Raw genomic sequence first — 12833 nt, 5'->3', positions numbered from 1 at the left:
AAGCCTTATATTGAGGGGTGGGGGAAGCTGGACACAAAAAGTACCCACGATATGATTTCATTTATGTGAAATTCTAGAGCTGGCAAAATTTACCTATAATGACCATAAGCAGATCAATGGTTGTTTGGGGCTGGGAGGTCAGGTGTGGGGTGAGTTTCACTGCAACGAACCAAGAGGGAACTTACCCAAGAGGGTAATGAGAAATGTTATATGTCTTGACTGCAGAGGTATTTGCATAGATGTATATTGTCAAAACCCTTTGCACTGTGCACTTAAGATGGGTTAATTTTACTGTATATAAACTATTCCTCAAAAAAGATTTAAAACAAAAAGCTTCTGGGTGCAGTGGCTCACACCTGTAATCCCAGCACTTTGGGATACTGAGGTGAAAGGATCACTTGAGGCCAGGAGTTCAAGACCAGCCTGGACAATATAATGAGACTCAGTCTTTACAAACAAACAAAGAAAAAAAAGGAAAGGAAAGAAAAGAAAAACTATATAGATGAGAAATACCAACACAGAAGATTTTCTTGATGATTTATTACTTGCTTTTTTGTTGTTGTTGTCATTTGTTATTTGTTTTGTTCACCCAAAAGGCAGAAAGGAAAAGTTTATATGGGAAGAAAGAAAAAAAACAAAAGGTGTGGTTCCTGAGATGCTCCAGAAAGAACTTTCGGTGACCTCACATTCTGGGGACATCCTTTGGGTGACTAGATGGCTGGAAGGAGAGGAACAGGTACTGAAGAAGGATGAGACACCTCCTGAAGAGGGAGGTGGGAATGGAGGACAGCAAAGATAGGCTGCCTGCTATACAGTCGCCCCCATGATATCTGGTTGAGAGCAGTCCACTCTATTGTTACATTTCTACTGAAATTACTTTGTCTTTAGTATTTCATTTTGTTGGACTTAACTCTTCTAAAAGTAATGAGAAAGAATATCAGGAGGAAATAAAAAAATGTGGTGGGATAGACTGAGAAGTCAGAAACAATCAGACCGTGATTGGTTAATTATGTTGTAACCAAAGCCCTTAAAGGAGTGGGGAGGACAGGCTGGGGGGTTCTGAAGCCAGGGAAGCTGAGGGACCTCCATGGCTTAATCTTGTGTTTTTCCTTTTCCTTTTTAGTGAGGGGTTGGGGATAGAGTCTTGTTCTCTTGCCAAGGCTGGTACTCAATGGCATGATTTCAGCTCACTGTAACCTCTGCCTCCCGGGTTCAAGCAACTCTCCTGCCTCAGCCTCCTGAGTATCTGGGATTACAGGTGTCAGCCACCACACCGGACTAATTTTTGTATTTTTAGTAGAGTCAGGTTTCACCATGTTGGCCAGGCTGGTCTCAAACTCCTGACCTCAGGTGATCCTCCCCACTTGGCCTCCCAAAGTGCTGGGATTACAGGTGTGAGCCACCATACCTAGCCTCTTTTTTTTTTTTAATGGGTGTCAAATAGCTCTTGGAAGGACTGTACCTTAGTTTATTTAATTTAGCATGTAAATTTTATATAACAACCTATAGCAATGACTTTAAAACTTAAATTTGCACAAGACTCTTCTGTTGAAATGCAGACTCCTGGACTCCCTCCCTTAGACTCTGATTCAGTGGGTTCAGGATCTGCATTTTATCCTTTATGGTTTGTATACTCTGTCTCCATGTACTACACCCGGAGTAATAACGCCTTAGAAGATTACAGATAAGAAGGAGAAAGCATATTTCAATGACCGTATTCAGACCAGAGAAAGGAAATACAGAAGTGACCAAAAGAAATCTTAGATTAATAAAAGTATCAGTATTTATTTCAGTAAGATATTTGTGTGTGTGTGTGTGTGTGTGTGTGTGTGCACGCATGCTTAGTAAGAGAGAGCTAAGAGACGTAAATAAGGTATTAGGTGGTCTGGGGTCTTCTGATGCAGTGGCTTGCAACTTATCACACTGACCCAGACCTGATTTTAAGGACTTTTCTCCTTACTAGTATATGCCTCAAATTCTTTTTTTCCAAAGCCCATCAAATCAGTAGCAAACGTGAAACATTTGCTGGCTTGTCCACCTAATCCATCATAGAATAATACAAAGAGATACAAAGGGACTGGGGTGGATAAAGGAAATCAATACCTGTTTCCTGTTCTTTACCTTAAAATCCTTAGTCTGATATCGATGTGTCTTCACCAAAGTAGGAAACAAAGCTCAAATTCCCAATCAAAATCAGATACAACACAGGCGATAGGACATTGTGTCTCTCCTTTTTGCAGATAAGAAATTTGAATTATAAAGGGACCAAATTGCTGGAGCAATTTTTTAGTTACTTGAGGTTTTTTTGTTTGTTTTTTGTTTTCTTTGTGACAAAGGCTTGCTCTGTCACCCAGGCTGGAATGCAGTGGCACAATCTTGGCTCACTGCAGCCTCTGTCTCCTGGGTTCCAGCGATTTTCCTGCATCAACCTTCTGGGTAGCTGGGATTACAGGTGTACGCCACCATGCTCAGCTAATTTTTGTATTTTTAATTGAGACAGGGTTTCAACATGTTGGCTAAGCTGGTCTCGAACTCCTGACCTCAGGTGATCTGCCCACCTTGGTTTCCCAAAGTGCTGAGATTACAAGTGTGAGCCACTGTGCCCAGCAATTACTAGAGGTTTATGTGAGCTTCATAGTCATTTATAAACGGAATCATAATATATTTAGAGATAAAGCCAATATTACAACAATAGAAATAAGGCAATTGAACAAAAAAATCTGATTATCCTGAAATTACAGGTAATCCTTATACGTTACAACACAGATTGTAAAAATTTTGGTATAGAATCAGAGTCACTGATTCATAGCATACCTAAGTCATTTCTTCAAAATGGTCATATAGTGAAAGAGAATAAACCCCTTTTCTTAGCCTTTGTATAGAAATGCATTTGGTATTAGATTATAAAGTGGATCGATGAAATGATAAGAGGCTCAACTAAGGTGGCAAAAGAAAGTCTATTTATAGGAATCTAATAAAGCTTGTGCACCTACCTCACAGCTTTTCTTTCCCACCTGCAAATAAGCACCATCACTTCAGTGTGGTTAATGTTGACTTCGTTTCATTTTGTTTGTCATTGTAAAGCAAGTGTTGTTCCCCGAAATTGTTCTCCATTAAGGAGGAAGTTGCCAAGTAACTAAGTCCTTACAATCTTTGTCTTATTATGGGACTCTCTTTTGAGTTTTAAATTTTGAACAGTGAAGTACTACTTGGAAATGAGATATTAGCCTGAAATGACCCTCCTTAATATGAGTCCTCAATACTGATGGAAGTCATCTGATGAAATAACTAATTTTTAAAGGAAGTAAAGAAATTTAACACAGATATTGTAATTTTTAGTGGGGGTATGACCTCACAAATACTTGTATTGAAGAACATTGTTAAACATTCTTTCAAATAACTTTCAAAAGCAATTCAGAAAGTTATTGTATTGAGGAGATCACTAATACACCCTTCCAGGATACACTAAAAGAAAACTTTCCTAGTATTATGCAAATAGGCACATGTAATTAAGGATATATTTTCTTTTTTTTTTTTGGGTGGGGGAGGAAGGCAGGAAGGGAGGGAAAAAGAATGGTAGGGAGGAAGGAAGGCATGAAGGAAGGCAGGAAGGAAGGAAGGAAGGAAGGAAGGAAGGAAGGAAGGAAGGAAGGGAGGAAGCGGGGAGGGAGGGAGGGAGGGAGGGAGGGAAGGGAAGGAAGGAAATCAAGCAATGAGAGAGACATTGCCAACCTGGATCTAGAGGTTTACAAGTTGATTTCTTTTTTTTTGAGAGAAGGAAAGAAAAAAAAATAAGTAAAGGAGAGGAAGAAAGAGGAAGAGAAAGAGGGAGAGTAAATAGAAATATTGCTTTATTTTGAAAAAAATTGGGTATTAATGATGGCCAATCAATGTTTCATTTAAGCTTATGGGTAGGTGTGATGTGGTATTGACAAGAATGTATATTTTGTGTATTTGAAGTGGAGAGCTCTATAAATATTTATTAAGTTTACTTGTTCCAGATCTGAGTTCGAGTCCTTGATATCCTTATTAATTTTCTGTCTCATTGAATCTAAGTCTCGTATCTGGGTGTTAGGATCATTAGCTCTTGTTGTTGCATTGATCCTTTTACCACTGTATCTTTGTTGCTTTAAAATCTATTTTATCCTATAACAGAATTGTAACTCCTGCTTTTTATTTATTTATTATTTATTTTTGCTCTCCATTTGGTTGGTAAATCTTTCTCCATCCCTTTGTTTTGAGTCTTTGTGTATGCTTGCATGTGAAACAGCTCTGGGTGTAACATGCCATTGGGTTTTGGCTGTGTCTTTTGATTGGGGGATTTAGTCAATTTAAATTTAGGGTTACTGCCATTTGATGTTGACTGGCTGTTTTATCCATTCGTTGGTGTAAATTCTTCTTTATTTTGGTGCTCTTTACTTTTTGGTATATTTTTAGAAAGGCTAATACTGGTTGTTTCTTTCTGTGTGTAATGCTTCTTTCAGAAGCTCTTGTAAAGCAGGCCTGGTGGTAATAAAATCTCTGAGTACTTGCTTGTTCATAAAAGATTTTATTTTTCCTTCAGTTGTGAAGCTTAGTTTGGCTGGATATGAAATTCTGGGCTGAAGGTTCTGTTCTTTGAGGATGTTGAATATTAGCCCCCACTCTCTTCTGGCTTGTAGAGTTTCTGCTGAGAGATCTGCTGTAAGTCTGATAGGCTTGCCTTTGTGGGTAACCTGACCTTTCTCTCTGGCTGCCCTTAGTATTTTCTCCTCCATTTCAACCCTGGTGAATCTAACGATTATGTGCCTTGGGGTTACTCTTGTTGAGGAATATCTTTGTGGTATTCTCTGTATTACCTGGGGTTGAATGTTGACCTGCTTTGCTAGTTTAGGAAAATTTTCCTGAATAATATCCTGAAGGGTATTTTCCAGCTTGGATTCATTCTCTCCGTCGCATTCAGGTACACCTATCAAACGTATATTTGGTCTTTTCACATAGTCCCACATTTCTTGGAGACTTTGCTCATTCCTTTTTATCCTTTTTTCTCTAATCTTTTCTTCATGTTTTATTTCATTAAGTTGGACTTTGACCTCTGACATCCCTTCTTCTGCTTGAACAATTTGAGTGTTTAAGCCTGTGCATACTTCTTGGAGTTCCTGTATTGTATTCTTCAGTTCCATTAATTCACTCATACTCCTCTCTAAGTTGTCTATTCTCAGTAGGATTTCATCAAACCTTTTTTCAAAGTTCCTAGTTTCTTTACGTTGGGCTACAACATGGTCTTTTAACTCACCGAAGTTTGTTATTATCCATTCCTTGAAGAGTGATTCTGTCATCAGGATGTGCTCGTTCTCCATCAAGCCTTGTTCCATTGTTGATGCGGAACTGTGATCATCTTTAGAGGGAGAGGCGTTCTGACTTTGAGTATTCTCAGCTTTTTTATGCTGGTTTCTTCCCATCATTGTAAATTTATCCTCCTGTCGTCTTTGAAATTACCAACTTTCAGATTAGCTCTCTTGAGTGGATGTCCAGGTTGTTAGTTCCCAGGGCCAGAGCAGCGGCATTAAAACTGATGGTGCTTTTCTGCCCAGGATTCTCCTGTCTGGCTTCCTTCTTGTGTCCGTAGTAGGCGACTCTGCCTTCCCGGGGCTCCAAACCTCGGTCAGAAGGGGAACCGGTCCCGTTTACTCTGAGCAGAGCGCTGCCACGCCGAGGTGCCATCACAGCCGATGCACCGGGCTCTGGTGTTGTCCTGGGGGCCCATGCGGGTCCTCCGAACCTGTTTACTCTGCTCCGAGAGCTGCCGCTGAGGTGCCAGCGGAACCTCTGCGCCGGCCATGAAAGTCATGCTGGCCACCCGTATGTTTCCTCCACTGGGGATCTTCTGCTCTGTGAGCGACCAGAATTTGTCTGAAAGTGTGGCGTCCTCTAGTTCTCCGTGCCTTCCCTGAGAGCTGCAATCCCGGGATGTTAGCGATCGGCCATCTTGGATCGTTCTCAGATATATTTTCTAATAACAACTTGATGCATGGATTTAAAAAGTGCTGTATTTCAAAAAGCTACTTGAAGTGTATGTATTTTGAAAAATGTTGAGTGAATCCACAATTAGTTCTGGTTATGATGATATTATATTTTGTTAATCTAAATTAGGATTGCCCTGACCTAACAATTATTGCTTGTCCTCGGGCAAAGCATACATGACTGTATGTTATTTGGTATGCATTAATATACAGGAGAATGTGTTATCATGCTAAAAAAAAGGGTGGAGAGATTAGTACATTTGCTTTCTTTCTTCTCAAGTTGAGCATAGACAGGACAGGGAACTGGAATAACTGGCCTCAGTGCCCACCAGGGTAATAAGACATATGGGTTTATTAAAAATTAATGAACCCCTACTCCATGTTTTCAATTCTCCACCCATAGCCTCCCCAGTCCCTTTACCATTTAAGGCACATGGGTTCCTATGTGCTTTCACTTCCAGGAGAGGTGACATCTGTGTCTTTGCTGAAGGGTTGCCCCCAAGCGGTTGGAATCTAATTTGTCTACACTTGGAGAGCTGAAAGTGCCTGGAAACTTGTTTTCTCAGAGGCGGTCCCTAACCAATGGCTGATAAATGCAGAGTGGGGTAGGGGGCAATAAATGGGCAAGATACCTTGCTTCCTGGTGGGGACAACTCTGAGGAAGTACACATACCCTCTCCAAAGGTCTCCGGTAGAACTGAGCCTATGTTACCTGCTGTAGGACTTTGCTTGATATGCTTGCTTGACCTTCTTCCTTTCCTGATCTCACTTCCCCGGTTGGTTTGTTTTGGGACTTTTCCCAATAAATTGCTTTCATACAAATCATCATCTCAGGGTCTATTTCTAGGAACCCCTTCTAAAACAGGTGGTTCACTATGGACCCTCAGAATTGTCTTGCCTGGGTTGTGGAAATTAGACCACACATCTGAATAAAATGAATACTACCTCTAGAGGAGGAAATGAGATGGCTTTCCTCTGTATTGTGTATGCTGCCCAGATCACTCATTCAGAAGGCACTCATTCTCCAGCTGCTGGGAGCCCTGGCAACTCACATTCTTTTGTATCAATTGCCATTAGCCAAAGGACAGCCCTTATGGCATGGCTGTCCAATGTGGGAGTTCAGGTCTAGGCTTCTATGTTTTCATTTAGGACAGCTTTGAAGAGCTATCCTAACTCCAGAGCTCCCTGTAGTATTAGCTGAGAACTCTGCTATAATTCGTTGCAACCGAATGTCTCTCTCTGCCCAACTCTGCTTTTTTTTTTGACATCCCCACAAGTGTTCTCAGAGGCATTCTTCCATGAAACTAATGTTAGGAAATTTCTTAAAGTCTCTTCTCTGGGGAAACAGACATATAATATCCTCCAACCTGAAGAGAGAACCCAGAAGAGAGAACCTATTTGAAGTAAAAGTTATGTATTTTGAAAATGTGTTGAGTAAATTTTTTTTTTTTTTTTTTTTTTTTTTTTTGAGATGGAGTTTCACTCTTGTTGCCCAGGCTGGAGTGCAACAGCATGATCTTGGCTCACTGCAACCTCCACCTCCCTGATTCAAGAGATTCTTTTGCTTCAGCCTCCTGAGTAGTTGGGATTGCAGGCATGCACCACAACGCCTGGCTAATTTTATATTTTTAGTAGAGGCAAGATTTCTCCATATTGGTCAGGCTGGTCTCGAACTCCTGACCTCGGGTGATCTGCCTGCCTCGGACTCCCAAAGTCCTGAGATTACAGGCATGAGCCACCGCTCCCTGCCAGGTAAATCTCTATTATCTTTGTTTTAATAGTATTTAAAAATACTGTACTTACTGGTTTTTATTTTCCTCTATTGAAAATAGAGCACTAACTAAACACTTTTCAGGATTAAGGACCATTTTAATTTTTTCTCTACCAAGAACACTTTATTTGTACTCTTACTAAGATTGAAACAAGAGTGTTCTGGGCCAGGCATGGTGGCTCACACCTGTAATCCCAGCACTTTGGGAGGCTGTGGTGGGTGGATCACTTGAGGTCAGAAGTTTGAGACTGACCTAGTCAACAGAGTGAAACCTCATCTCTACTAAAAATACAAAAATTAGCCAGGTGTGGTCACAGTCACTTATAGTCGCCACTACTTGGGAGGCTGAGGCAGGGGACTCACTTGAACTCAGGAGGTGGAGGTTGCAGTGAGCCGAGATCATGCCATTATACTCCAGCCTGGGCAACAGAGCAAGATTGTCTCAAAAAAAAAAAGAGCATTCTGGCATAATAACATTTTTCTTTGGAGCAAATGCCCAAAAGAATCTCAAAGGAAAACTTTTGTTAACTACCCAGATGAGTTCCTGTTGACTACAGTTAATGACAAAAAATATACAAGGAGGTGAACACACACACAATGGATCTGAACTATCTTCCCTTCACTAACTTATATCAAGTTCTATCAACCTATGAGCAAATAGGACTCATTTAAATATCTTCATTAAGTTTTGTTTTGTTCCTAGCTGTTCTGTGGCTGCAGCAAGTGAATAGGATTATGCCTGTTGTTTTGCCAGACATAATTTGGTATTAATAAAAAGAAAGGCATAATCTCCTTTGCTAAGAAGCCTTAGAAGAAAATAGAAAAATATTCTTTATATCATTTAAAATGAGGTCTATAAGGTTTTATTAGTATTTATTAATACATTTCATTAGTACTGTCAAGATGGGAGAGGAAGCAGTAAAAGGGAAAAATGAAACGTGAGGATACAGAATACAAAATGAGATAGTGAGATTGATAAGGGGCCAAACCTGCTGTTGATTGGTATTGCCTAATTTAATTGTTTTTTTGGCCTACTGTGGCAATCCTTTGTACTTGAGTTCAAAAATATAGTAGTAATATTCTGCCACTTCCCAGTAAAACTTTCCTGTGACTACCATGTGCAATGTAATTGTCACTAGATACATGTGGCTATTGAGCACTTGAAATGAGACTAGTGCTACTGAGGAACAAACTTTAAATAATTAAAATTTAAATGTAAATAACTACATGTGGCCAGTGGCTACTGCATTGGACAGTGCAGCCTAAAATTATTATAAACAAGATGAAAGTTTTATTTAACATCTTTCATTAGAATTTCTTCTAGGTACAAAAATGTCTTTCTTTGGCATGACCTGTGCTAAGCTCATTGGGATAGTATTCCCCTTTACATGTATTAACTTATTTAAATCTCAGAATAACTCACTGAGAGTAACTATTATACCCAGTTAAGAGACAATGAGTTTGAGGCACAAATAAATTAAGTAATGCCTAAGAATCACGTGGTAAGTGGAGACCCAAAGACGTGGCTATCATCAGGTGCTAAGACATGCTTGTAGAAGGATAAACTGCCAGGCATAAAATAAGGGAACATCTGTAAAGATGATAAGAGTGAGAAAGATGGAGAGAGCTGGGTCTCTAAGGAGTAAAAAGTCCGTGAGGCTACAGGGAAAGGACTAAAGCTGTGCTATAAATAAAGTAGCCATGAGCCACAAATAGCTGTTTAATACATTTAAGTATGTTAAAATTAAATAAAGTTAAATTTTAATTTCTCAGTCACACTGGTCATGTTTAAAGTGCTCAAAGCCACATGTGGTTGATGGCGACTGTACTAAGCAGGGCAGAACATTTCCATCATCATAGGGAGTTCTATTGGACAGCTCCGAGTCAAAGGATGGTTCAAGAATGGCTGCATCTACATGACCACAAGAGGTGGTTTTCACTGATTTAAGTCAAACCTCTTTTTCTTCTTTCCCTCAAATTGCTGGTAAAGCCCATTAAGTTCATGAATCTCTGTAGGAGTGAGTGTAAATGGAAGAAAAGGCTGCACTTCTCGCCTAGGTGAATATGACTTGGTATGGGGGTTATATTTCAAAAGCAAGAGGCTAGAATCTGAAGCAGTCACATAAAATGGCCAAAAGTATTGTTGAGGTATAAGGGGGGCTTTCAGCTCCCATAAACTATGGAATTAATTAGAGGAGTGGTAGTGGTTCGAACCATTTTTTTTAGCTACAATTTCTGGACACTCTGACCCTCCCCACTCCACCTGACAAGATTCATGTAATCACTCTTACAATGTGAAAGGGAGAACTATTTTCTACTCTAAGTCTTGATCTCAGAGTGCTTAAAATAAGGACACTGGGTCATTGTGAAAGCCACAATTTGTGGTCTGTATGTACCTAGCCCTCCTGTTACTGATTTTAAGTTACCACACAGGTGACATTCCTGGCTCTAAATATAATAGTGGTTAGCAATATAAGAGCAAAATGCTGTTTTAAGCATTTTACATATATTAAACCTATTTAGTTCTCAGATTAAGTCAAAGAGAGTACTATTATTATCCCCATTTTAGGGACAACGAATCCAAGGTACAGAGAGATTAGGTAACTTGCCACTATTCACACAGTAAGTGGGAAAGGCAGGATTTGGATAATTTGTCCCTAGACTCCAATTGATGTCTTTATTATGTTTCAAAAGGCAGATAATCATAGTGATTTATGATAATCAAGATTATCAACAGAAAATCTTGTTGGCTTGGCCCCTGAATCACACCCAGATGTGTTACCTTCATAGATACATCGTGGCAAGAAGAGCTGACTCTGCAGATGAATTTCAGACATTAATCCATGTGCCCGTGATCTCTAGGAGTGTGAATTTGGAAGACTGAAGAACTTAAAGGGAATCCTGAACTCTTTGTAACTGTAAGTACCAACCTCCACCCTTTGGGTGGAAAATAAAAGTTTTCTTGGCCATCTGTGAAGCACTCTTAAGGAGCTGGCTGCTAAGATACTGAAAATGTCTAGCTGTTATTCGAACACCTTTTTTTTTCCTCACTGCAACCTCTGCCTCCCAGGTTCTATCAAGTACAAAATACTTAAGAGACATAGCTTTCAACTGAAGCTGGAGCTTATTAGGCTGTTGATTTAATCACACAAATTTTTTAAAATGTCAATTTTATTAGGTGTGATAATTGCATTGTGGGCATGTTTTCAGAGATACTAAAATATGGATGAAATGAATATGAATAATATAAAAGGATCCATTTAAAAATAATTGTGAGGAAGACAGGTGGGCAGGAAGATGGCTACAGATCAAATAAGATTGGCTCTAAATTATTATTATTATTTTTTGAAAGGGAGTTTTGCTCTGTGGCTCAGGCTGGAATGCAATGGCACTATCTTGGCTCATTACAACCTCCGCCTCCTGGGTTCAAGTGATTCTCCTGCCTCAGCCTCCCTAGTAGCTGAAATTACAGGTGCCTACCACCACACCACCTAATTTTTTTTATTTTCATAGAGTTGGGGTTTCGTCATGTTGATCAGGCTGGTCTCAAACTCCTGACCTCAAATGATCCACCTGCCTTGACCTCCCAAAGTGCTGGGATTATAGGCATGAGCTACTGTGCCCAGCCAGATTGGCCCTAAATTAGTAACTGTTGAAGATAGGTGATACATAAATAAGAATTCAATATGTTATTCTTTCAACTTTTGTATATGGTTGAAATAGCCTGTCACAAAAAGTTGAAAATTAAAAGTTGCCTCCAAACATGAAAAACGTTTAGCTTTTATCAAGGGTTGGCAAACTGTGGCCCTCAGATTAAGTCTAGTCTGCTGCCTGTTTTTGTAAACAAAGTTTTTTCAGAACACAACAAACCACACCCATTTATTTACATGTCTATGGCTACTTTCATGCTACAGTGGAAAAGTTGAGTAGCAACAGAGACTGTGTGGCCCCAAAAGCCTAAATATTTGCTAGCCCTTTACAGTGATAAAGCTTGCCAACCACTGTCCTAGATGAATTTTTTTTTTTTTTTTAGACAGTCTTACTCTGTCACCCAGGCTGGAGTGCAGTGGCATGATCTTGGCTCACCACAACCTTTGCCTCCCAGGTTCAAGAGCTTCTCCTGCCTCAACTTCCTAAGTAGCTGGGACTACAGGCACATGCCACCATGCCTGGGTTTTTTTTTTTTTTTTGTATTTTTAGTAGAGTCAGGGTTTCACTGTGTTAGCTAGGATGGTCTCAATCTCCTGACCTCATGATCTGCCTGCCTTGGCCTCCCAGAGTGCTGGGTTTACAGGTGTGAGCCATCACACTGGCAAAGTTTTAAATTGAAAAAAGAATTAAGTGCTAATTTTTTTGTTTGCTTATTCCTATACATACCATTTGTTATATGTGTGTTTTAAAATTTCTTCAGCTTTTTGAGTAATGTTAGAGAGACTATTAGAATTAGAACATAACCATTCTGTAACTCTTAATTCAATGGATCTAGGTAATACCAATAGATCTAGGCATTGATCATCAATGAATAAAACATAACAATATTGATGCACCATATAAGACTGTATGAATAAATAAGCTACTGTCCCAAAATAAAGATGCTGTTAGATATAGTAAACTCCAAGTTTCTCTTCAAAGAATCAGTATGTCAGTATGTTCAGCTCTCTTATTCTTTAATTCTCCATTTTAAAGTTTAACTTCCTGGTTTTCTGCACCCCCTTGCCTCTTCAGTAGTTCACATCTGTTCCCCTGGTCACCTACTCTGACCTGTTCTATAACTGTCCTTCCCACCAAACTACCCACCCTGCCACTCTGGCTCATACCCCTGCTCTCTTTAAAATGGACAATCAGAATTAGTTTAGACTGTGCAGTCCAACCCTAGCCGTAGGGGAGCAACACAGCAGTAGGGGCTACCTGCATCAGGAATAAGAAACTCTTCCTGTCCTTTGTCCAGGTGTGCATTTGCTATTGCTCCATCTGTGAGATGCACCCTTCTATAGAAGTAAATTGCCTTGCTGAGAAAATTTATATTCAAGTGCTACTTCTTTTGCACTCGAATATAAATT

At 39.7% G+C, this 12833-nt stretch overlaps 1 long non-coding RNA gene across 1 annotated transcript in view; it reads left to right on the top strand.

The window, feature by feature from the left end:
* The first annotated feature begins 215 nt into the window (after positions 1–215).
* Positions 216–12833, top strand: part of LOC118148803 (uncharacterized) — a 47194-nt gene continuing 34576 nt past the window's right edge. The window contains exons 1-2 of the long non-coding RNA XR_004735782.3: positions 216–736; positions 10564–10691. This is a non-coding gene — a long non-coding RNA (uncharacterized LOC118148803). The remainder of the gene's footprint in view (positions 737–10563; positions 10692–12833) is intronic.

Source organism: Callithrix jacchus, chromosome 17 (genome assembly GCF_049354715.1).
Source record: "Callithrix jacchus isolate 240 chromosome 17, calJac240_pri, whole genome shotgun sequence".
In the NCBI taxonomy this organism is placed as follows: Eukaryota; Metazoa; Chordata; class Mammalia; order Primates; family Cebidae; genus Callithrix; species Callithrix jacchus.
The sequence above is the reverse complement of the archived record's forward strand: the minus strand, read 5'-3'. Positions and strand labels throughout refer to the sequence as shown.